This window comes from Palaemon carinicauda, chromosome 10 (assembly GCF_036898095.1).
Source record: "Palaemon carinicauda isolate YSFRI2023 chromosome 10, ASM3689809v2, whole genome shotgun sequence".
Lineage (NCBI taxonomy): Eukaryota > Metazoa > Arthropoda > Malacostraca > Decapoda > Palaemonidae > Palaemon > Palaemon carinicauda.
In genome coordinates, this window is record NC_090734.1 from 18045773 (window position 1) to 18070123 (window position 24351).

At 35.8% G+C, this 24351-nt stretch overlaps 1 long non-coding RNA gene across 2 annotated transcripts in view; it reads right to left on the bottom strand.

The window, feature by feature from the left end:
- Window positions 1-590: 590 nt before the first annotated feature.
- LOC137648380 (uncharacterized) overlaps window positions 591-24351 on the bottom strand; it is a 42371-nt gene continuing 18610 nt past the window's right edge. Inside the window, exons 1-3 of one of the 2 annotated variants that reach the window (XR_011045604.1) lie at window positions 12343-12478; window positions 2437-2620; window positions 591-880 (exon numbers count right to left, since the gene is read on the bottom strand). This is a non-coding gene — a long non-coding RNA (uncharacterized lncRNA). Of the gene's footprint in view, window positions 881-2436; window positions 2621-12342; window positions 12479-24351 lie in introns of those variants that run through there. The other variant, XR_011045605.1, reaches the window with a different exon arrangement.

Sequence of the window (24351 nt, forward strand, 5' to 3'; positions counted from 1 at the left end):
ACAATAAAATCTATCCAAAAAAGGGTTCAAGAGTTTTAATTGAAGATAAAAACACCTGCACTGCGAAAGCTCAAAACCAAAAAGAAGTACTTCACCAAGAATGACGAAAAACTCCAGGTCAACAGCGAGTAATGGAATCAACTTGTCGACAAGACCGACAGAGAAGAACTGGAGCTGTTTACATGTATATGCGGTATCTGGCCGATAGTTGGCGCTGGTGGGCACACCCGCAACCTTCATGGCGATCGCTCGCGAGTTTTTGTGTTTCTGTCGAGCCGTCCGAGACGTCAGCTATTATATATTCACCGGCTAAGTTTAATATTTAAAAATTAAGGCTGTTAGAGCAATTTGAAAAAAATATATAGCAAAATGTACTAAAAATTTAACCTTATGACGGGGGTAAAAGGGTTAACTTAGATAATCTAAATATCAAAATCATTAAAAATTTCCCTTTTCTTCCGTGTCAATATCAACACATAATTCACTTAAAGATAGGATTCATGCTTCAATACCTTTTCCTTTATAAGGATTTGTTATTTTGGGAAATGAGAATTTCAAATCTAAAGTCACTAACCATTGCAGAAGAAATGTTGCTAAGGGAACCACTCCTGAAGGATGGCTGTGCATGTCACCCTACAAGATAATTATCATCTACCAAAACGTAGCAGAGCCAAATCTGCAACGATGTTCACCTTTGCAGTCGAGATACCATAGTCCCTAAGGGATGATTTTAACCTTTTCATTTAGTTTCCTTCTTTCCCTTCCAGTGTAGAGCAGCTGTCTTTGCATTCTTCCCACACCAAATCACTTCATAATATCCTGATGGATGATTGCTTGGGGTTGCCACCAGTATCCTCAGTAATACTGTTGCATTCTGGAACTGTAGGAAATGTGGAGGATTAGAGGAAGAAGATGCAAGAAGGGATAATGGAATTAGGTCTAAAGAATTCCTGATAAATGATACATTTGAATAACTCAACTGAGTATTCAAAATGGAAGGACGAATCCATTATGGGGAAATTCTTTGCCTTTTACGTTCAATCTAACAATATCCTACACTGGTCGTCTGACCCGGATAATAATCCTGGCATTAAAATCAAATTCAACTGTAAAAACATATTTGTAATAAACCACCGTTAAAACATTGTCTAGCCGAGAAATAATTGACTTGGCATCCCAACCCTTCCATCAGCCATCAGAGCAAACAGTGCAATGGTTTGTATGATTTGTAAACCAACACAGATTAAAATGTATCAAAACCATATCACATCACATAAAAAATGGATTAATAATACTAAACCTTGGTCTAGGAGCTTCCAAGGTAGCACATAAACAGGAGGCAGAAAAACTTAACCAATTTAGTACAATTGTACACAAGAGGGAGGGGATGCTTACCCACTTCTCCTTCATCACATACCACTGTGTCAATTTCTTGTTTGAACACTTTCTCAGAGATAAAGATTACAATCAATTGTATCAACTATTTCTCGTATTAATTTACGCTGGTTTCATAATAAAATTAAAAGATTTCACCATCTAACTATTTCATAAGACTTTGTCTAAGACACACTTGCCAGTGTTCATTAGTTTTAATCAAATATGGATGTGAAATATGACATACAAGTCAATTAAAATAAAGTACAAAAGTTGTACCTTATAGCAATAAACCACATAATATATACTTAGATCCAAGATTAACTATTTGCAAGAACATAGGCAAATTCAATGTTGCTCATGTAACCACGTAAAATAATGAAGAAAAAAATACATTTGTAAGTAATTTGTATTTTTCCTAGTATACAAACCTGGAGTATACTAGATATACTAGGGTATACTTTCAGCTACTCCAAAAGTATACCCTATAAATAATGGAGTTTGTATCTACGCTGAAAGAACTAACTTTTTAATATGAGCTTGAAGGCTGTTTCAAGAAATTTTTAGCCGATGTATCAAATGAGGCCTTGCCTAGAAGAGCTACTATAAAAAGAAACAACAGAAATATTTACAGGTAGTCATCCTATTACCATCCTTTAATTTGTCTGAATGCAATTTGAATCATCAATTTTGACTTTATTCATAATGTTAAAAATGCCAACAATGTACCTTAATGGAACATTTCTACAAATACTTTATGATACCACGATAACCATTACAAATGCCATTATCTACATATTTCTCTCCTGCTAAAATTCTATTGGTCCCCCAAAAATTTTCCTGGTTATAAATGTGAATTTGGCATCATAACTCAGATCAAACTGAGCAAGTAATCATGGTTATGATACGGTCGCTTTTGAATAAACTTCGGCCGAGTCCGGCTTTGGTGGGTAACCATGCATACTATGAGTTGATAAGATAGGATTCAAGTTACTGGTTTCACTTTCACAATTGTGGCATTTAAATTAAAATAAATAATAATAACTTGAGTTTAAGACTTACCTATAGATGACGATAAAACTACTTTTCCTCCGAGATTTTTGCACTTGCAGATAAAAGTTTCCTTAAAAAGGTTGGTTGTTTGTAGATTCATCTTCCCAATGTGCAAAACATGGGTTCTAGCTGCTTACCAACCCATAGTTTTCTACAATGTGCGAAACAGTTCCCGTAGTTGTTGACAAAAATCCTGAAACCAGAACGATAAAAATGATCCTATCAGTTGCTAACAGACCAGCTCTCTCCCCAGAAATAGATTTTTCCTTCGTCAAAATCCCCTTTTTTGTATAAACTTTTAGTAATATTAGAGTTTTTCATTCAAAGATCTAATACTGTACAGTTCCTACGGCAAGCGTTTTCTTTATCAGCATTACCAGGAATTCAAAACTAAATGCATGTTACATTGGATGGATTTTGGAAAAATAATTCCTACCGGACCAAACATCAGTAAAACTAGGAATTGCCATGGGTTTGATTGCACATGCAATATCCCAGCAAGTGAAGGCAATAAACACCAAGATTAACTCCGAATCAATTTCAGCACGAAGGCCAGTAATACAGAAATATTTCAAGCTTGTTTTCAAGAAGGGGTCAGTCAATTACTGTTACCAAATTATACACTAGCAGTTATGAGTAAAAGAATTTCAAACATAAGAGTTATAATGACGGTAGTTGTAAAAAATGTCTGCTACTCCATTTAACATGCGATCTAGTGGAGGGTAAGTTGAACCTCTTAGTAAAAATTTCTCTCCAATGGATTAAATTTAGTATCTTAATCTACTACATGTTATTTATACTTTTGAGGATCATATTTTCATGAACTTGCCTCATTACACTTTTCTATAGTGTACAAAGCCGAGGTGTCCAAGCTTCCTTATAACCCTAATGAATTTGACTGATGACAAGAGTCTGGGTTGCCTTCCAGTACAGTATTGTACCAATAATAATTTTGCAGTCTTTGTGACAGCATTCATATATTGTCACCATATGTTGCGGATCTTCATTTTCCCGGTAAATTAACATTTAAGGTTGCCCAGTAATTTACTAGTACCAGAAAATGGGTAATTCAATTCCACCTTCTAGCCTTCTAAGCTACACGCTACCTGTACTCATTCCACTATAGTTAAAAGGAAATTTGAGGCCTGTCATAGTCTAAGAACACCACTTTACCCAACTCCGATTGCAGACTTCACTTACCAGGAAAAGTGAGGGAGTGGCTAAATTCCCTTCTACTGTATGGTTACATTTAAAAATGCATTTTACCCTAGGCACAGATAACTGGAAAATCACAAAATTTTCAGGTAAAATTCTAGTCATGAATAATTGATTTGAGATAACTTCCTGAGGATTTGAAATAAACTTTATATCGTTTATTCTATATGATTTTAAAAGATATAGAACAAAATGTTCAGTATCTCCGTTAATCTACATTCCACCATAACTTCCCTACAATCTTTGTACATATTGCAGAGCTTGAGCATTGTGAAACAACACACGGGGTAGAAGGCCATTCAGTGCCCAGGAGCAACTAGGGGAGGAAGAAAACTCTCAACTAGACTATCGATACTGGTATGAAGTGAAAGCGGTTTTCCAGTAAAGAAACCAGAAACAGAAATACAGTGATACCTCTGGATACGAAAGTTTCAGCTTACGAAAAATTCAGGATGCGAAAAGTGATTCGAAGATTTTATGCCCCAGTATACGAATAAAATTTCAGGATACGAAAACCTTACGAGATCCCAACTCTTCGCCGAGAGTAATTTTAAAAAGCGCGCCGCCAGACTTTGAACTTGGGTAGACTCACTTACAGCCTCCCGCTCACCCATTGGTTATCTCCCTACTCAGACGCTAGCAGACGCCATAAGATCCTGCTTTCCTATTGGTCGGCAACTATCCCAGCTTGCTTACGCACGGGCGTTCATCTCTCTCTCTCTCTCTCTCTCTTTTCGTTCCGACCGCGGTATCGTTAACAGTCATTGAGTGCTTTCGCTTGTTTGACTTAGTGTTAATATACAGTACATTCGTATGCCACGTGTTATCGTTAATAAACATTCGTTACTGTGCACTGTACTGTATTAGTGTTTACTATACACAGTACTGTATATAACGTTCGTAGTGTATTATATTACGTATTACTGTAGCCATGGGTCCCAAGAATGTTGCCGAAGGAAAGAAGAAGAAGACGATGCTCTCGATGGAGACGAAACTTAAAATCGTAAAAAAGTACGAGTCTGGCATGCGTTTAAGTGCGATCGCCAAGGAGTATGGCCAGAATCCATCTACGATAGGCACCATCCTGAAGCAGAAGGCGGCCATAAAAGCAGCGACACCTTCTAAGGGCGTCATTATTTTCTCCAACAAGAGAACCCACGTGCATGACAAGATGGAGAGGCTGCTTCTTGTGTGGATCAAGGACAAAGAGATCTCAGGAGACACCATCACTGAGACAACAATTTGCCAGAAGGCCTCCGCCATTTTCGGTGATCTCGTGCGTTCTCAGGCCGAAGAAGGGGCAGGAGAAGGAACATCCCAGCAGGAACCCCCAGAGTTCAAGGTTTCTCGTGGGTGGTTCGAGAAATTCAAGAAAAGGACTGGCATCCATTCAGTGGTACGGCATGGGGAGGCAGCCAGCTTGGACACGAAGGCCGCCGAAGCCTTTGTTAAAACGTTCGACGAGTTGACTCTGCAGGAAGGCTACAGTTCGCAGCAAGTTTTCAATTGCGATGAAACTGGACTTTTTTGGAAGAAAATGCCTCGTCGGACGTTCATCACGGCGGAGGAGAAGAGGCTACCCGGACATAAGCCTATGAAGGACAGGCTTACCCTTGCTTTTAGTGAAAACGCCAGTGGGGACTGCAAGATAAAGCCCCTGCTGGTGTACCATTCAGAAAATCCCCGGACGTTCATCACGGCGGAGGAGAAGAGGCTACCCGGACATAAGCCTATGAAGGACAGGCTTACCCTTGCTTTTTGTGCAAACGCCAGTGGGGACTGCAAGATAAAGCCCCTGCTGGTGTACCATTCAGAAAATCCCCGAGTCTTCAAAGCCCACAAAGTCATCAAGGAGAACCTTCCCGTGATGTGGAGGGCGAATGCTGAAGCCTGGGTAACGAGGCAACTTTTCATTGATTGGGTGAATGTCTGCTTCGGTCCGACTGTCCGAAAATATTTGGAATAAACCGCCTCCCTGTGAAATGTCTGCTGGTGTTGGACAATGCTCCAGCTCACCCTCCTGGCCTCGAGGAATATCTTCTGGCCGAGTATTCCTTCATAAAGGTCCTATATCTACCGCCTAACACCACCCCTCTCCTCCAGCCCATGGACCAGCAAGTTATTTCAAATTTTAAAAAATTGTACACGAAGCATCTCTTCCAGAGGTGTTTCCAAGTCACAGAGAGTATAAACCTCCCTCTGCGTGAATTTTGGAAAGATCACTTTAACATCGTGATATGCCTCAAACTCATCGATCTCGCTTGGCAGGAAGTTTCGAGGCGTACCCTGAACTCATCTTGGAGGAAGCTGTGGCCTGATGCTGTCTCTGCACGAGACTTCGAGGGGTTCAGGAAGCCTGGAGGCGAAGCCGAGATCATTGACGATCCTGAACCAATTCAGCAGTCTGAGGTGGCTGACATCGTACATCTTGGTACGTCCATGGGGCTGGAAGTTAGCGCGGAGGATATAGATGAACTTATCGAGGAGCACCACGAGGAGTTAGACGACGGACGACCTGAAGGAGTTGGAGACGATGCAAATGAGTGATGTTCAAGAGCAGTTCTCTAGCGGTGATGAGGAGTATGTTACACCTTTGAAAACGGCAGACATCAAGGAAATTCTTGCATGTTTCCATAAAATGGCAGACTACGTCGAAAAGGAACATCCAGAAAAAGTTTATACCAACCGTGCGCTTCAACACTGCAATGACGTTTGCCTAACGCATTTTAGAAATGTGTTGAAAAGTAGGCAGAAACAAGCTTCAATGGATAGTTTCTTATTAAAGAGGCCAGCGGTATTAGTAGGCCAAGACGAAGGTGAAAGTGAAGAAAAGAAACAGAAAAGAAGGGGTGAAAAATTAGAAGGTGAAAGTAAAGAAAAGAAACAGAAAAAAGAAAGTGATGAAGAAGTAGAAGAGATTTAGAAAATATGAAAAACGTAAAGTTATAAAAAAGCCCCCCAAAAAATTCAATTTTACGTTTTATGTTACCGTTCAGTGTTAAAGTAATTTTTTCTTTCATTTTATAGTTTTCCATACGTAATGTTAAGTGTTGATTATTTCTGCCATTTTTTTTTATTTCGTAAAGTTTAAGTGTTAATGTGTTAAGTGTGTAAATTACTGTACGTAGTCTGTCACTTGTTACGTTTTCTGCCTTATGCCATCCACCTCTGCCGCGACTTCGCTATCGGACATCGTCTCAATCAAAAGGTAAGTTTCAACTTTTTTGTTACACTAATTAACTGTAACCTTTTTTTTCAGAGTACAGGTATCAATCCTTAATTTAGGTGTACGTACAGGTAACAATACACCTTCACTGATCTAAATGCTTTACATACAGTACCGTAACTTTTATACAGTAGTAAAGAAAACGGTTTCTTAGGGCTTGGGGGGGATAACTTGGCTATAACTACATTATTGAATAATCTCATAGTGGTTTCTGGAATGGATTAGGCTGTTTTTAACGGTTGGGTTAATTATTGAATGATAGAAATGGCTGCATTGCATGTTTATTACTACAGTTTAGTGTGTTTATGGAAGAAAAGGTGTCTTCTCGTAAGGCTTGGAACGGATTAGGCTATTTACATGTAAAACGCGACTCAGGATACGAAAAAATCAGGACACGAAACCGTATCCTGACCGGATTACTTTCGTATCCTGAGGCATCACTATACTGTAAAATAAACCATCGCAACGTCCTGATTCCCTTATCACTCCCTCAATACCTTACAGTTTTATAAAATATAATATTTCAATTTTTGCTCAAGTCCTTTTAGGGCTTATGAAAGCTTAAATTTCAATACAAAAATGCTGAAAAATTATATAAATGAAATAAAATATACCATAATTGTCTGTTATCTACTTTGTGGTTAATTCAGCTATAGCAGGGCAGGGGATGGGGTGGGCTTGAAGTATAGATCCACAGATAGCAAAGGAATCACTGCATCATAGAAGTCTAAAAAGGCACTCGAGATAAGACAAAATTTCTCCAGGAGCAAAGAGATGTCAGTATTAGTGTGTAGTGAAATGCAGCAGTTAGTGCCCCTCGACTTCAATTCCAAAATCCTTACCAATCAATGTTTCTGGCTACACTCGTGTCAATCTTCTGTATTCCCTGTGCTAATCAAGCATGGTTTTCATTTCCTCTCCACTAGAATTCTCACTAACTCTCATACATGTCTACTGTTCTAATTTTTATATTAGATGCCAACGCAAGAGCCTGTGTCCCCTCCCCACCTATGGGCCGATCTAAAATCCAACTGACCCTGCTAAAAAGAAGAGCAGCTGGTGGTCAATGGGACACTTAACATTACCCTGGTTATGAACTTTCCAATTTGCCAGTACATGTTGACAGAAACCACTAGATAAACATTCCTTACTTGAAACCAATGGGTGAATAGACTAGCCTGAAAAACCCTCAAAAGGGTCCGACTTCCTAAAGCCGAACGGACACTGCTAAAATGAAGAGCATATAGTGACCTTAGGGACAATGCAAGGACAAAATAATTCCAACCCCTTCACCAAGTGCACTGAATGAGGTGAGGTGCACAGACACCACTTTTGTGGAGGAAAGTTGGATAATTCAACTACACAATAAAACAAAAAGAATTAATGTTACTCGGATAAGATGGAGTATAACATTTCCATTAGGCAACTAGTAAATGGGGGTGAGGCAAATCAACAAGTGTCTCTTTCACATACCTCACAATGCTGAGAAGATCAATCGAATAATTTTCACATGTCATAATGGGAGTAAATATATCCGCAATCATCCTTCAGGAAAAAACCAAGTTAAGTAATCGTTCCTGAAACAACAAAACATACCACAAAGCATCATGCAAATCAAACTTATATAAATTTGGCATATATTACATATTGACAAAATAGAAAGAAATCCCACCCATTACAGTCCTCAAAGGGAAAATCAAAGCAATACATAACAGTGTAGTGAAATGGAGAATTAATTGTAGGTTACTTTGAAAATGAGAGGTTGATTAGCATGATACTATAAATATATACTTAATTCACATATTAGTCTTATATAAGAACTGCAATGGGTCAGCAAATGAAAATATTGATGGTAACCTACCGTGGCCCCCCGGTAATTGTGTAGGAGACCTCCGCGCTCGATTTAAAAGTTTCTAAAAGTAGAAAACGAAAGAAAACAGTAAATTAGAGCTACAGTTACCTTGAAACTGTGAGATAATCCTCCTACAACCACCTAACTCTTACACAGAAAATGTAAGCATAAACCTACTACTACAATTATGGGGGACCCCAGTGGGAAGCGGGGTTTTTGGGTGGGGGGAGGAGGAGAAAAGTGATTTTTCGGGGCACTACCGAACCTAATACAACTACCTACCCTACCCTGGGGGCCATGAACCCCTACCTAGGCCTACCGGGGGGGGGGGGGGGGGGGGGGGGGCTCTGCCCCCCCTGCGACCCCCCCTTAAGGCCACAGTAATTTTCAGCGCACCACCGAACCTAAGACACCCACCTAACCTAGCCTATGGGGCCATGTACCCCTACCTAGGCCTACCAGGGGGGGGGGGGGGGGGGGGCTCCGCCGCCCCTGCGACCCCCCCCCTTAAGGCCACAGTAATTTTCAGGGCACCACCGAACCTAAGACACCCACCTAACCTAGCCTATGGGGCCCTGTACCCCTAAACGAAACAAATTCAAATGAAAACGCCTTTTGCAAAAAAAGGAACACAAACTTCAAATTAGTCTCAATATCTAACTTTGCGTTTCCAAACCATGTACCTTTGAAACAAGACACGAAAAAATTGCACCTCCTCTTCCTTTTCCCACGAGTAACCACACTACGATCACACCGGAATGCTAATTTGTTGTAATCTATACGGCACACATTTTCACAATTAGGGCACTTTTTCTCTGCCAAAATCAAACCATGACGTTGAGCAAATGCAATTAGCAAATCAACTTTCCCTGAATAATGTACACAAAAATCCCCATAAGAAATAAAGCAATTGTCACAAGTGACACAGTCGGAACGGGATGAAGGTCCTGCTAATTGCTCCATACTTCACGGCAAAATGAGCTTTTCAGTTTGAAGGGAGATCCTAGACGTGCAAAAATATTCCTCCGCGGAACTTCACGTAAACTGTGGTAACTGGTGGAAAAATAGCAGGGATAAGTGAAGTAATAAGTGTCAGCATTGGCTAGATTTGTAAAAACCGCCATGATTGGTTTTCAAACAGTGTGACGTCAAGAAAACACCTGTTATTGGTTAGAATAGCAATGAGAACTAGTCTGCCATACGCAGTAAGGCGGTGAAACAGCTCACTTTAGCCAAGACATCACACAGTAAACAAAAACAAACACTTAGAAAAAATCCAAGTGAAACATAACTATACACACGAATATCTTTGTTAAATAGAAGCTGCTCATATATTGACTATTATATAAGCGTTCTATATGATATAATAGTGAATTGTAGGTGTTTAAATTCTTCAAGATCTTCCGCTGAGCTCTCCTACACATTTACCCTAAAATGAACTATGCATTACTAAGACATAGAATGTGGGTTAGTTTAACCTAACACAAGATCAAACGATCATACATGATATTGAATGCTCGGCAACAATACCGTACCATATAGCGTAAAACACACTGCTGTGAAATAAATAAATGGCCTCTAGAGCATGTAAGCCATCACAACTAGAGGTATGTAACTATCCTCAGATGAGGACACTATGCTTGCTATCAACTGGAATAGATGACTATATCAAACAGGCCCCTCACATATACTCATCTATCCCCTAACGATAATATAATAAACTCGGAGTGTATTCACTGCTAAAAAACCCGGCGACAACAGGTGCCAAATAAGTCGAGATGTTCTCTCGGGCACGTTTGTAATAAGACGACAAAATTGTCGGGATTTCTCCAATACCTTAACCCTTAAGCCAATGTTTGTATTTTCTGCCATACCTTAACCCTTAAGCCAATGTTCGTATGTTTAATACAATTATCAAATAAATACTTGGACGTAAGGTAGTTAACAGGGGGGGGGGACATTTCTAGATGGAAAAAGATAATTAATAACAATATAATGATACAATAACTGGATTATTAATATCTTCAATAATCAGATATTCTCTAGGTAGTAGGTTGGCCAGGGCACCAGCCACCCGTTGAGATACTACCGCTAAAGAGTTATGGGGTCTTTTGACTGGCCAGACAGTACTACATTGGATCCTCCTCTCTGGTTACGGTTCATTTTCCCTTTGCCTACATACACACTGAATAGTCTGGCATATTCTTTACATATTCTCCTCTATCCTCATACACCTGACAACACAGATTACCAAACAATTTTTCATCACCCAAGGGGTTACTGCACTGTAATTGTTCAGTGCCACTTTCCTCTTGGTAAGGGTAGAAGAGACTCTTTAGCTATGGTAAGCAGCTCTTCTAGGAGAAGGACACTCCAAAATCAAACCACTGTTCTCTAGTCTTGGGTAGTGCCATAGCCTCTGTACCATGGCCTTTCACTGTCTTGGGTTAGAGTTCTCTTGCTTGAGGGTACACTCGAGCACACTCTCCTATCTTATTTCTCTTCCTCTTGTTTTGGTAAAGTTTTTATAGTTTATATAGGAGATATTTCTTGTTGTTACTCTTCTTAGAATATTTTATTTTCCTTTTTTCCTTTCCGCACTGAGCTATTTTCCCTGTTGGAGCCCCTGGGCTTATAGCATACTACTTTTCCAACTAAGGTTGTAGCTTAGTAAGTAATAATAATAATAATAATATACAATTAATGTTGAAGTCGAATCAGAACTCGGAAGTCCGAACACAACTTCCAACAAAAGAACATATTTTCAAGGAAACTTGATAATTTTAATGAAATAAGAACATCCTTATATTGTTACAATAATAACAAACTCCAATAATGAAATAAATATATATTTCAAATATCAAATATATTGGAAATCAAAGAACAAGAAATAAAATAATGGAGACCTTTCATGTGACGTCATCAGACGACTACTAACAGCAGAACTGATTCTGTTGAGTCGAACATTCGACACAACTTTCACCTCTGATGTGGTGATGGTTTCAATGGATATGTCTAGTGTGGTGATCAACAGGTCTAGAATTGCATCGTAATACCCTGAGACAATTTGTTTGATATCTATGTTTACAATTAACCTTCAGTAAAACTGGGACAGGTTAGTCTTCGTTCAAATCCTTCCTAAGTTGTTTATGATCACTCGGCCAATTGGAATTGATTGATTGATTTAGTGTTTACAGGCATCATGACATCGAAAGCCAAAATTGAAAGAGGCATTGTTAATTTAATGAGTAAATTAACACTATCTGATACGATGGAATATGGCTCTTCCTTAGAACCTCATGATCATACAAATACGGTATACATTACAGATAGCATACTGTATACTTGGCTGTAAACGACTTGATTTTAGTTGCCACCATTGTACTGACAAGGATAAGCTTATAAACACTATGAATTGGCTAATGGAAATTTAACCTCCGATGTATGTAGATAATAACAGTGTTCATCTACATACACAATTGCCAACCATGAAATAACTTACGCCCTATGAACATTTTCGGCGTCGTACATACATTATGGAAGACAAAAAATGGCAAATATCTTTGTTCAACTAGAAATACATAGGCAATTTAAACCAAACATGCTTGATAATTTCACTTACCGTTTATATGGACGACCAACAGCATCATGTTAAAATAAGAACTATTCTTGAGAAGTAAACAAGGCAAGCTTTCATAACATAAATTAAGATTAAGGAGAAAGAGGTGTCTTCATAGCGGATCAGCCATGACCACAACACAAACGAACAGCTGTTTCTGTCAGAATGTTCCAATAATTCGGAGATAGATTTAAACATCGATTCATTTAATTATTAGCAAGGTTTAGTCCATTTCATAAAATAGATTAAAATAATCCAACATAGAATGCTGATTTTTTTTTCATTAAGTTAATAATTCAATAAGAGGTTTAGATTATTAGAAACAGACGTTGGCTGAAAACCAGCTTACTGAAACACACACAAAATTGTGTGATTTTAAATCGAATATGAATAAATATTGATAACTTAAAAGTACCAAAAGGTTAGATTTAGCTGAAAACTATAGATATTTTGGTATTTCTTTCTTAACCTTAAAAACTAGTTTATAAAAGACACAAACTTGAATTATAAAAATGAGACCTATCAGAAAATTACATATTAATTAATGCAAGTCTATTGTTCATATAAGTAAGTAAAATCTCTAATTCTGTTTGGTAGCTTCCTATGAATTTTGTAATTTATTAGGGTAAGGTTTCTTTGGAAACACGGGGATGGCGCTGCTATGGACATCTATTGACATTTAAAAGAACTATCATAGAACATCGCTTCGTCTTTCACAATACATATTGCTATTAGATTTTATTAGCGTGATGAAAATTATCATATTATTCAAAATATCTATTGTCATAGTTAAAATTACTTCGTATTCCACTCTAAAATTGCCTAAAATATATTTTTATAAGAGTATCTAGTATCTTAAGAATTATACGCTTTTAACAACAATCTATTGTATAACATTTTGAATCATGGATATAAAATTTATTTCTACACTTAGAATTGAAGAAAATATTATAAAATTTAGAAAAAATATAAATTTTATATCAGTTTTGTTTTAATTTGCTGTAAGAGGAGAAATCGTAAGGCATTCTGCTAATCAGATCTGGCAAAGAAAACAGCAGACGATTTTTTTGTAGGACTGACACGTGTCTCAGAAAGAAATAATATATCATTAAAGATAGTTAGATAGGACAATCAAATGACATTTGAGTGAACCAGAATACAATTCCCTTAATACTAAATTCAAATAAATGATTGAATGTCACTCATTGATGAGAAATATGAAGAGATTTTTCGTTTGTTTTTGGTAGCAGATAGATTTTATAGGGGAAACTAAACTAAAATGATGCCTCTGAGGAAATCTTCAAAATTAAAATATTAGGTACAAAATCCTAAAAATATCATTATATGAATTTATGGTGAAATCTTGACAGTATCAGTTTCTTTTTATTAGAAGATTTCTTGGTGTTTTACATTCATTTTACGCGTTTCCCGCTGAACAGCTCATTTTAGCGAAGGTGTAGACATCTATTGGCATTTAAAAGAAATTATTTAACGAAAAAAGAGAAATGGCAGCTAACTGGCAACTTTATCTCAACAGCAAGATATTGTTTTAGATTTCCCGCAAGAAGCTCTCAAGTTTATCAAGGTGATAAAGCTTGATATACCAATAAATATAGATTTTTTTCTATAGTAGAACATACTTTGTCTCTGCTCTAGGATTGCCATAAATAACAAATTTAGAAAGAATATTTAGCAACTATAAGGTTTTGTACTATTCAAAGAAACATTTATTGTCTAGTATTTAAAACTATCTATAAAAAATTAATTTGATTCTTAGAAATAAGAAAAGTACTTTAAACATTGAAAAATATATATATCGTATACTAATTTTAAGTTATTTGGCCTCCAGATAACAAACTATAAGGTATTCTGTGAAATCTGATTTGGCAACGAAAGTAGCAGACCAATAATCATATCAATGATACGTGGCTACGATAAGACATTAAATATTGTTAGATATGACAATTAAAAGATATTAGATTTAATCAGAATATAATTTGATTACTATTAAACACCAGAAAATATATCTCTCCCATTGATAACATTTCCTTCATTTTGGTATCAGACTAACTTCATAGGGGAAACAAAGCTAAAATGATGCCTTAAATTAAGGGAAATCTTAGCGATTAATATAGGCAATACTGATGACAATAGCTATGAAACTAAATCTTAAAAATCCTATAATATGATTTTATAGTTAGATGTAGGATGTTTACATATAATGCACTTTGAAAGTTATTTGTATTCCCGCCATAATCTATAAAAGGCGGGAGATATTGAATCTGGGGCAGTCTCGCTGGCTGGAGCAAGCGTGCCCTCAACACTGTTATTGCATTGCTGCTCACCATGTATTGAATTGTGAATACATAACTATTGCACATTGCTCGTGTTTGAGTATACCCAACCTGCAAACATGGCGCAGTGAGTAGGATTGCAGTGAAGCCTTCAAGATGTCGGGTGCAAGATACTCAACAACACCAAGAAGAGGGACCCTTCGACGGGCTGCATGTGGCCGCATCAATGGTGGGAATGAGGACCTTCTGAATGCAATGGCAAACCTTTTCTTGCAGCAGCGACAGAGCAGTGGTGCCCCCTCAGGTATGAGGGCAATTATGCCCGACAAATGTTCGTACGAAATGTCACAAGGAGCATTTAGGAAGTGGCGTAGGTCAATGACAGATTGGTTCCAAATTGGCAGGGTTGCAACTGAAGATGCTGTGCTGAGCATTCGTTTGAACTGCGATGATCAGTTGCAAAGGGCATTGGACGCCTGTTATACGGCCGATGAATGGAAAGCCCTTTCTTTACATCAGGCATTGGATGCCATCCAAGAAGTAACTCAAAAGTCTGTAAATCGTGCAATTCTGTGGGATAAATTTTTTAGTGCACAGCAAGGGCCTATGGAACCCGCGAAGACATATGTACATCGGTGTCAGGAATTGGCTTTAGATTGTGCTTTCCGCTGCCCTCAGTGCCAAAATGACATGAGTGACTATATGCTGACCCACAGGTTAGCCAGTGGTTTAAATAACTGTGGATTGAAACAAGAAATACTCCAGGACTACGAGAAATATAACAGTGTCGCCAAAATTCTACAGAAGTGTGAAATATATGAGGCAGCTGAAAGGGGACAGTGGGGCAAACAAATTTAACCAGAAACTCATTACCGCCAAGGTGGGGAAGGAATTGCTGCCCTATAATAGTAATGAAATAGAACATAGTGATGTTGCGGTAGTAAAATCGAACTTTCGTCGACAGAAGGATAGTAAGCTGCTCATGTCAGGTAAGAGATGTGATAATTGTGGGCGCATTCATGAGAAAAATAAATCTAACTGCTATGCAAATGAAGTGTGTTGCCACAACTGTGGTATAAAGGGTCATTTAGCTAGATATTGCAGAAAAAAACGTGTGAATAACAAGGCAGCAGGCATTGAAGTCGACCATGATGACGACACTATGTCAGGGACGGCATGCACATTAGTGCAACATTGTGTGGTCCAGCAGGTGACAGTATTGTCGGGAAAACTACCGTATGTACGCGTAAAAATTGAACATAAAATGAGACGTGATGTACCAATGTATGAGGCATTTATTGATGCCATTGCCGATACTGGGGCTGAAGTTTGTATTATGGGGGAAAAGGTTTTGCATCAATTAGGACTGAACGTGAAACAGTTGCATCGTTCGAACACCAGGGTCAATCATGCAGCCGAAAAACCCATGAGAGTACTGGGTAGTGTGCATTGTACAATAACATTATGTAGAAATATTGCTCTAAATATAGAGGTGTTAGTAGTGTGCGGTGTCTCTAGGCTATACCTATCTATAGATGTATGTAAGTGTTTAGGATTAGTGGATGCGAACTTTCCCCATCATGTTAAGGTAGACGGGATATCAGTAAATAATATTGGTAAGGAACGGCCCAATAGTGTGGATGTCAATGACGTCACCAGTGATGTGAGCAACAACCATGACGTCATAGAGTTGCCGTTCTCCTCTCAGGAGGCCAACGTACCTAAGCTCAAAAGGTGGATTTTAGAGCGTTTCTCTGGTACGGTATTCAATACTAAACGGAATCCTTTACCGGTAATGAAGGGAAAGCCACACCATATCCACCTTCTCCCTGATGCAGTCCCATACGCATGCCATACGCCAATTCCAATTCCCAAACATTGGGAGCAAGAAGTAAAAAAACAGCTGGATGACGATGTAAAACTGGGAATAATCCGTCCCGTTCCTACAGGAACTGCAACCGATTGGTGTGCGCGAATGGTGGTAGTGGCTAAAAGGAATGGAAACCCAAGAAGAACAGTGGATTACCAAAGGCTAAACAAATTTTGCAAAAGAGAAACTCATCACACTTTTGCCCCGTTCGACATGGCATCCGGTGTACCTGTACGTTCATACAAAACTGTAATAGATGCCTATTCTGGTTTTCACCAAGTGGAATTAGATGAAGAAAGTCGGCACCTGACTACCTTCATATCCCCATGGGGTAGGTACCAGTATTGTAGGACCCCAATGGGACATGTCTCTGCCTCGGATGCATACTCAAAGCGCTTTGATGATGTAATAGCGGACATTCCGAGAAAATCTAAATGTGTCGATGATGTTCTCCTTTATGATGATACTGTGGAAGGAGCGTTCTATCATACGATAAGTTTTTTGCAAGTATGTGAAGAGAACGGAGTTACCCTCAATCCTGAAAAATTTCAATTTTGCCAACACGAGGTAGACTTTGTGGGCTATGAATTAGGTTGGGACAATTTCAAGCCAGGTGAGGAAAAGTTGTCTGCAATCAAGAACTTCCCAATGCCAAATCAACCAACCATCACTGACATAAGATCTTGGTTTGGCCTCGTAAACCAATTGGCCCCATTTGTTGCTACCTCTCAACTAATGGAACCCTTTCGAGACCTCCTAAAAAAGTCTACTAGTCGAAAGGTATACTGGGATGAAATGTTACAGGATGCGTTCGAAAAGACTAAAGAAATTTTATGCAATCTGATTGGGGATGGATTGGCCTACTATGATAAATCCAGGCGAACTGCAGTAATCACTGACTGGTTGCGTGATGGGATGGGATTTCTGGTGTTACAACAACATTGCAGTTGCGAAGAGGATAAAGTCCCATTTTGTTGCAAAGGGGGGTGGAAGCTTGCCCTCTGTGGAAGCAGACATTTAACCTCGGCAGAAGTTAATTATGCAGTCGTTGAAGGAGAGGCTTCCGCCGTGGTATGGTGCTTTCAAAAAGCTAGATTATTCTTACTGGGGTGTCCCAATATTATCCTTGTTACTGACCACCGTCCGCTAGTCGAAGTGTTTGGGGACAGAGAATTGAAAGACATTGCAAATCCTCGTTTGCTTCGATTAAAGGAAAAAACATTACAATACAGTTTCACAGTAAAATACATCCCTGGGAAGAAAATCTCAGCAGCCGATACTCTTTCGAGATATCCAGTAATCAGAAGCCCAATAAATGCGAGTGACCGTGAGATGGGGGAGGAAGTTGAGAATTCATGTGTTGCAGCACTGATGACGTCGCTGAGTGATGACGTCATAACCCTCGACTGGAATTCTGTTAAAAGGGCTGCTGAAAGTGATGTGGAGTATCAGCTACTAAAGAGTATGGTAGCCGCAGGTTCTTGGCCGGTATCGAGAAATCTAGTCGACTCCAGCATAAAGCCGTATTTTAGTGTACGGGACCGACTTGGCATCGTGGACGAACTGGTGGTGTATTCATACGATGACGGGCACATACGTCTGGCAATACCTGTGTCACTACGAGACCAAGTTGTCTCTAACCTACACTCAGGCCACCAAAGTTCTGATTCAATGATTCGTAGGGCACGACAGGCTGTGTATTGGCCTGGGATGGAGGGTCAACTGAAACTCAAGAGGATGCAGTGCAGAACATGTGACGTCATCGCTCCGTCCCAACAAAGGGAACCGCTATTGCCTACCCCACCCCCTGAATATCCTTTTCAACAAACGGTCACGGATATGTTTCAAATGTGTGGAAAACAATATCTGGTATATGCAGATAGGCTTACTGGTTGGCTGGAAATTGCCTTCTTTCCAAATGGTGCCACTTCTGCTAAGTTGATTCCCCTCTTCTGACGATACTTCATGCAGTGGGGCGCCCCGGAAGAAATCCCCCTCGATGGTGGCACCAATTTGGTAAGCACTGAGATAGCTAGTTTCCTACAGAAATGGGGGGTTAGGATGAGAATATCCTCAGCCCATTACCCCCAATCCAACGGAAGGGCAGAGGCAGCAGTACGTACAGCAAAGAGAACCATTCAAGATAACACAAGAAGCGACGGAAGCCTCGACTCAGATAGTTTTGCAAGAGCCATTTTGCAATATAGAAATACGCCCCTAAGAGACATCGATAAATCGCCGGCACAGTTAGCTATGGGACGACAACTCAGGGACTCAGTCCCCATGATTAAAAGCTATCATAAGATAACAGAACAGTGGGCAGACATTATGATAGACAGAGAGGAGAAGATGGGTAAACACCTGAGAAATGTCAAGTTCCGTCATGATTCTAGTGCAAAGAGATTCCGCCCCTTGCAAGCGGGTACCACAGTAGCAGTGCAAAATGTTGTCTCTAAGGCCTGGGATCTTATTACAAAAGTCGTTGAAATGAAAGGAGACCGCCAATATGTCATAAAACTAGATGGTAGTGGAAGAATATCAACGAGAAACAGAAAACATCTTCGGGAAATAAGAGTGCAGGATTTCCCCCCACCTACTCGTTCACTTTCCCCCGCTGACTCGTGTGCCGACCCCCAACCCAGAAGAGGGACCAGGAAAATAAATCCTCCGAGTTGGCATGAAGACTATATTTTATGATTTTTCAATTATGTACAATTTGGTTTCTCTTTAATTATGCACAATTTGATATTTTTTTTGTACTGAATATGTGACCAGTTTGTAATAATTTGATAATTTCATGCAACTAAATGTCGTCTTACTTTGCAATGAGCACGTAATCGCGCTCCACTTATATGATTTGTGTTATCTTTTATATAACACCATTTTGTCATCAGTTTGCCTTATACTTCTCTTGCTGTATGATTACTTGATAAACCCTCAATTTCATGAAAATGTAATACATTTATTTTAGAGAGGGGATGTAGGATGCTTACATATAATGCACTTTGAAAGTTATTTGTATTCCCGCCATAATCTATAAAAGGCGGGAGATATTGAATCTGGGGCAGTCTCGCTGGCTGGAGCAAGCGTGCCCTCAACACTGTTATTGCATTGCTGCTCACCATGTATTGAATTGTGAATACATAACTATTGCACATTGCTCGTGTTTGAGTATACCCAACCTGCATACATTAGATCTTGAGAGTATTGGATTTTCCTCTTATATGAGAATTTCTGGATAACTATATTTTAGGCTTGTTCTCCTTAAACACCTCATGATTACATAGAAATCTATTGTCTAATATTTCAAATTATTCATATTAAACTAATTGTTATTCTTTAAAATAAGGAAAATATTTGAAAACTACGAATTAAATATAAATCTTATACTAATTCAGATTTATTTACCTTCATGCTAATAAAATGATAAGATTTTTTGTTAATCTGATGTGGTAAAGAAAACACCAGACGAATTACAAGACTGACACGTGGCAAAGAAATAGAGCACAATAACTATTAAAACTTGTTAGCTAGGACAAACAAACGACAATTGAATGAATAAGAAAACATTTTCACCAGAAAAGTTTAGATATCCCCTACTGATAAGAAATATATATATATATTTTTTGGGGGAGACAGAATTTATAGGGGAAACAAAGCTAAAATGATGCCTTACAGAAATCATAGAATAGGGAAATCTAGTTTAAATAATTATCATGAATCTGAATTTTAAAAATTATATAACGGGATTTTGTGGTTAAATCTTGAAATTATATTTTTTTTCTTCATAGTTCACGATTTCTCAATAACCTTGTATCCTATTTTAGGCTTGTACTCCGATGACGTAGGTGGAATTTTTAAGTTAAGAGCTATTGTCTAAACTTTTAAATTTCTCATATAAAAATATTTCCAAATAAATTAGTATAGTGATAATTCTGAAAATAAAAAATTATAATTATTCAGTATCACAAGTGATTTTTCTTACTCTATATGAAGAAAACTTCAAAGTATTTTACCAATTTTATTTGGTAATACAGAAGAAGCAGACGAAATCGATGTCTTGACACCAGAGTGAAATAGACTAATTTCGAAAAGGGAAACAGGCAAATAAATTGAATCAAAACTATAATACGTCTCTGCTGAATCTTAACTTTGTTATACATATGGATTTTTGGGTTTAAAATATTTTGGTTACCTATTACAATAAATATTTAAGATATTTTCGTTTTAAATTACATATTTGTTTTCCTTTAATTAATTCTAGATGGTGATTCTATGTACATATATTGATAGTTGAAAATATAGAAATATGTAAATGGTAACTTACAACATACTGAATCCATTATTATTATTATTATTATTATTATTATTATTATTATTATTATTATTATTATTATTAATTGCCAAGCTACAACCCTAGTTGGAAAAGCAGGATGCTAAAAGCCCAAGGGCTCCAACATGGAAAATAGTCCAGTGAGGAAAGGAAACAGGAAACATGAACCATTTTAAGAACAGTAACAACATTAGAATAAATATTTCCTGCTATGAAAGCGATATGAAATATCTCCTCAAAAGCAAATCTCTTATTATATGCAGTCTGAAAGTAGGCCTATATGGTAATTTAAAAATAAATAAATAATAATAATCTGAATTAAACTGAATTTAAAAGTATAGCAAGCAATCTATTGATGTTTGAGATTTGATATGAAATAACTATTATTATTATTATTATTATTATTATTATTATTATTATTATTATTATTATTATTATTATTATTATTATTATTATTATTATTTCCTAAGCTACAGCCATAGTTGGACAAGCAGGATGCTATAAGTACAAGAGCTCCAAAAGGGATTAATTGTTTAAAGCTCACGTATAGAGTTTGTTTTAATAGCTGATAATATAATTTCTATTTTGAAATATTTAATAAGCTACAATATTAATAATATAATAAGAATTACTTGTTCAGTAAGACAAAGATAAAGTTTAATGTGTTTTTCTAGTCCTATTTTGGTAAGATAAGAAGTAGACGAATAACCAAAATTGACAAGGGGCCAAAAGTAAAACACAAAAATACCAAAAGAAAAATTCATGGAAAACAGGAATGGAAGGGCTATAAATTGAACGAATTAGATTTTGATGGAAACTAGGAAATCTATGAGAAATTTTGCTATTTCAAATATTTGATATCAACATTTAAGATAAGGGAAATTTTGAAATAACCATGATTGGCTCTCTTAAAATCTACAAAAATTAATATTTTTGTTATTTTTAAACGATTTGATGCAAACAGTAATTGATGACACTTAACAAATAGTCTCAATGATAAAGAAATATATATATATATATATATATATATATATATATATATATATATATATATATATATATATATATATATATATATATATATATATATATATGTATATGTATATGTATATGTATATGTATATGTATATATATATATATATATATATATATATATATATATATATATATATATATATATATATATATATATATATGTATATATATACATATTATATATATATATATATATATATATATATATATATATATATATATATATACATACATATATATATACATATATATATATATATATATATATACATACATATATATATATATATATATATATATATATATATATATATATATATATATATATATATATATTAAGGAATATTTTAAATGTTTACTTATTTGTGTTTCTCTGGCCACAGAAAACGCAGACCAATTTACTAAGTTGGCATAAGGTTAGAATTTACTTAGTAAATAAGTAATAATAGTCATATGAATATCAGTATTGGAGTAAACACAAGCATTAATAGGTATTGACAACCATTAAAGACAGATCTTAGTTGGAAAAAAAATATTTTATGGTTTTTTATAGAAGACAATTTTTTTAAAAAAGGGAGACATAACTGAATAGGTTACTGTATTATTCAGATACCGTTCTCCAGAAAATTAAAGGAAAATGACTTACTGGTAAATTGATTATATGAATATGGAGAGAGAGAGAGAGAGAGAGAGAGAGAGAGAGAGAGAGAGAGAGAGAGAGAGAGAGAGAGAGAGAGAGAGAGAGAGAGCTCAGATTGTTTAGTAACAATTCTCATAGTGTCGACTGAGTCAAATATACAAGGCTAATGATAATATGATATGTATAGATATCTATAACTTCATATTTTTTTCGTAAATTGATTTAAGTTTGCTTTAAATTTAGAAATTTAAGACGTCAATCAACAGCTGAAAAATAAAAATAAAAAAAAGAAAGTTCAATTTTGGCGATGTTGATTTTCACTGATAATATTGTCTTCTATTTTACGTGAAATATAATAAATATGAAATATGCTCCAAGAATAAATGGTCACTTATTTGCTCACTAAATATAATAAATTTTTGTCATAGGATTTACTGAAAGAAAAAGTGATAAAACTATTTCCTTTCCTCACTTGGCTATTTTTCCCTGTTGGAGCCCTTGGGCTTTTAGCATCTTGCTTTTTCCAACTAGGGTTGTAGCTTGGATAATAATAATAATAATAATAATAATAATAATAATAATAATAATAATAATAATAATAATAATAACTCTTTGTATAGGATTGACAAAGAGAACATGAACTATTAAAAAAACAGTTTAAATGAAAAAATACAAAGAACTAAATAAATAACATCTATATTGATATGAATCAGTAGATATTTCCAAGGCAGATATATTTTGCTTAAAATAAGACATCTTAAAAAGATATTCACTGACAAAATAATAAGCTGAAAAAAGAGTATAGTTCGTGCAATGTTAGAGTGAAACTACTATACTGTATATCAAGGTCCTTTAATGGGTATGATACGAATCGTTAGCTATACCGTCTGGTGACCTTGAACTGAATTATATATATATATATATATATATATATATATATATATATATATATATATATATATATATATATATATATATACTGTATATATACATATGTATATATATATATATATATATATATATATATACATATATGATATATATATATTATATATACAAATTTATATATATATATATATATATATATTTATATATGAATATATATATATATATATATATATATATATATATATATATATATATATATACATATATATATTATAAATGTATATATGTATATATATATATATATATATATATATATATATATATATATATATATACTGTATATACATATTCATATGTATATATATATATATATATATATATATATATATATATATATATATATATATATATTCATCTGTATATATATGTATATAGTATATAATATATATATATATATATATATATATATATATATATATATATATATATATATATATATATATGTATGTATACATATATATATTATATATACATATACACACACACACACACACACACACATATATATATATATATATATATATATATATATATATATATATATATATATATATATATATATATATATATAAATATTCATAAAGTTATCCACCATCCATTGTGTCTCTACTGCAGTAGTTGAAATATTCAAAAGATTTAAAAAAATTACATTAAGTGGAATCAAACATGAACGCAAATTGAAGGAAAGTGATAATAAAAATGTTGCCTAGAAAAATGTGTAATGAATTATCAAACCATCTACTTAAACAAGTAGAGAACAATCTAAAAAACGTTGATATATATCCAATATATTATCTTAAAGACTTTCCAATATATTGAAAAAATTTTCATGACAATGTTCGTATCAAAATAAAAACATTATACGATCAACGTTGCAGGAATCTTTCGTGCG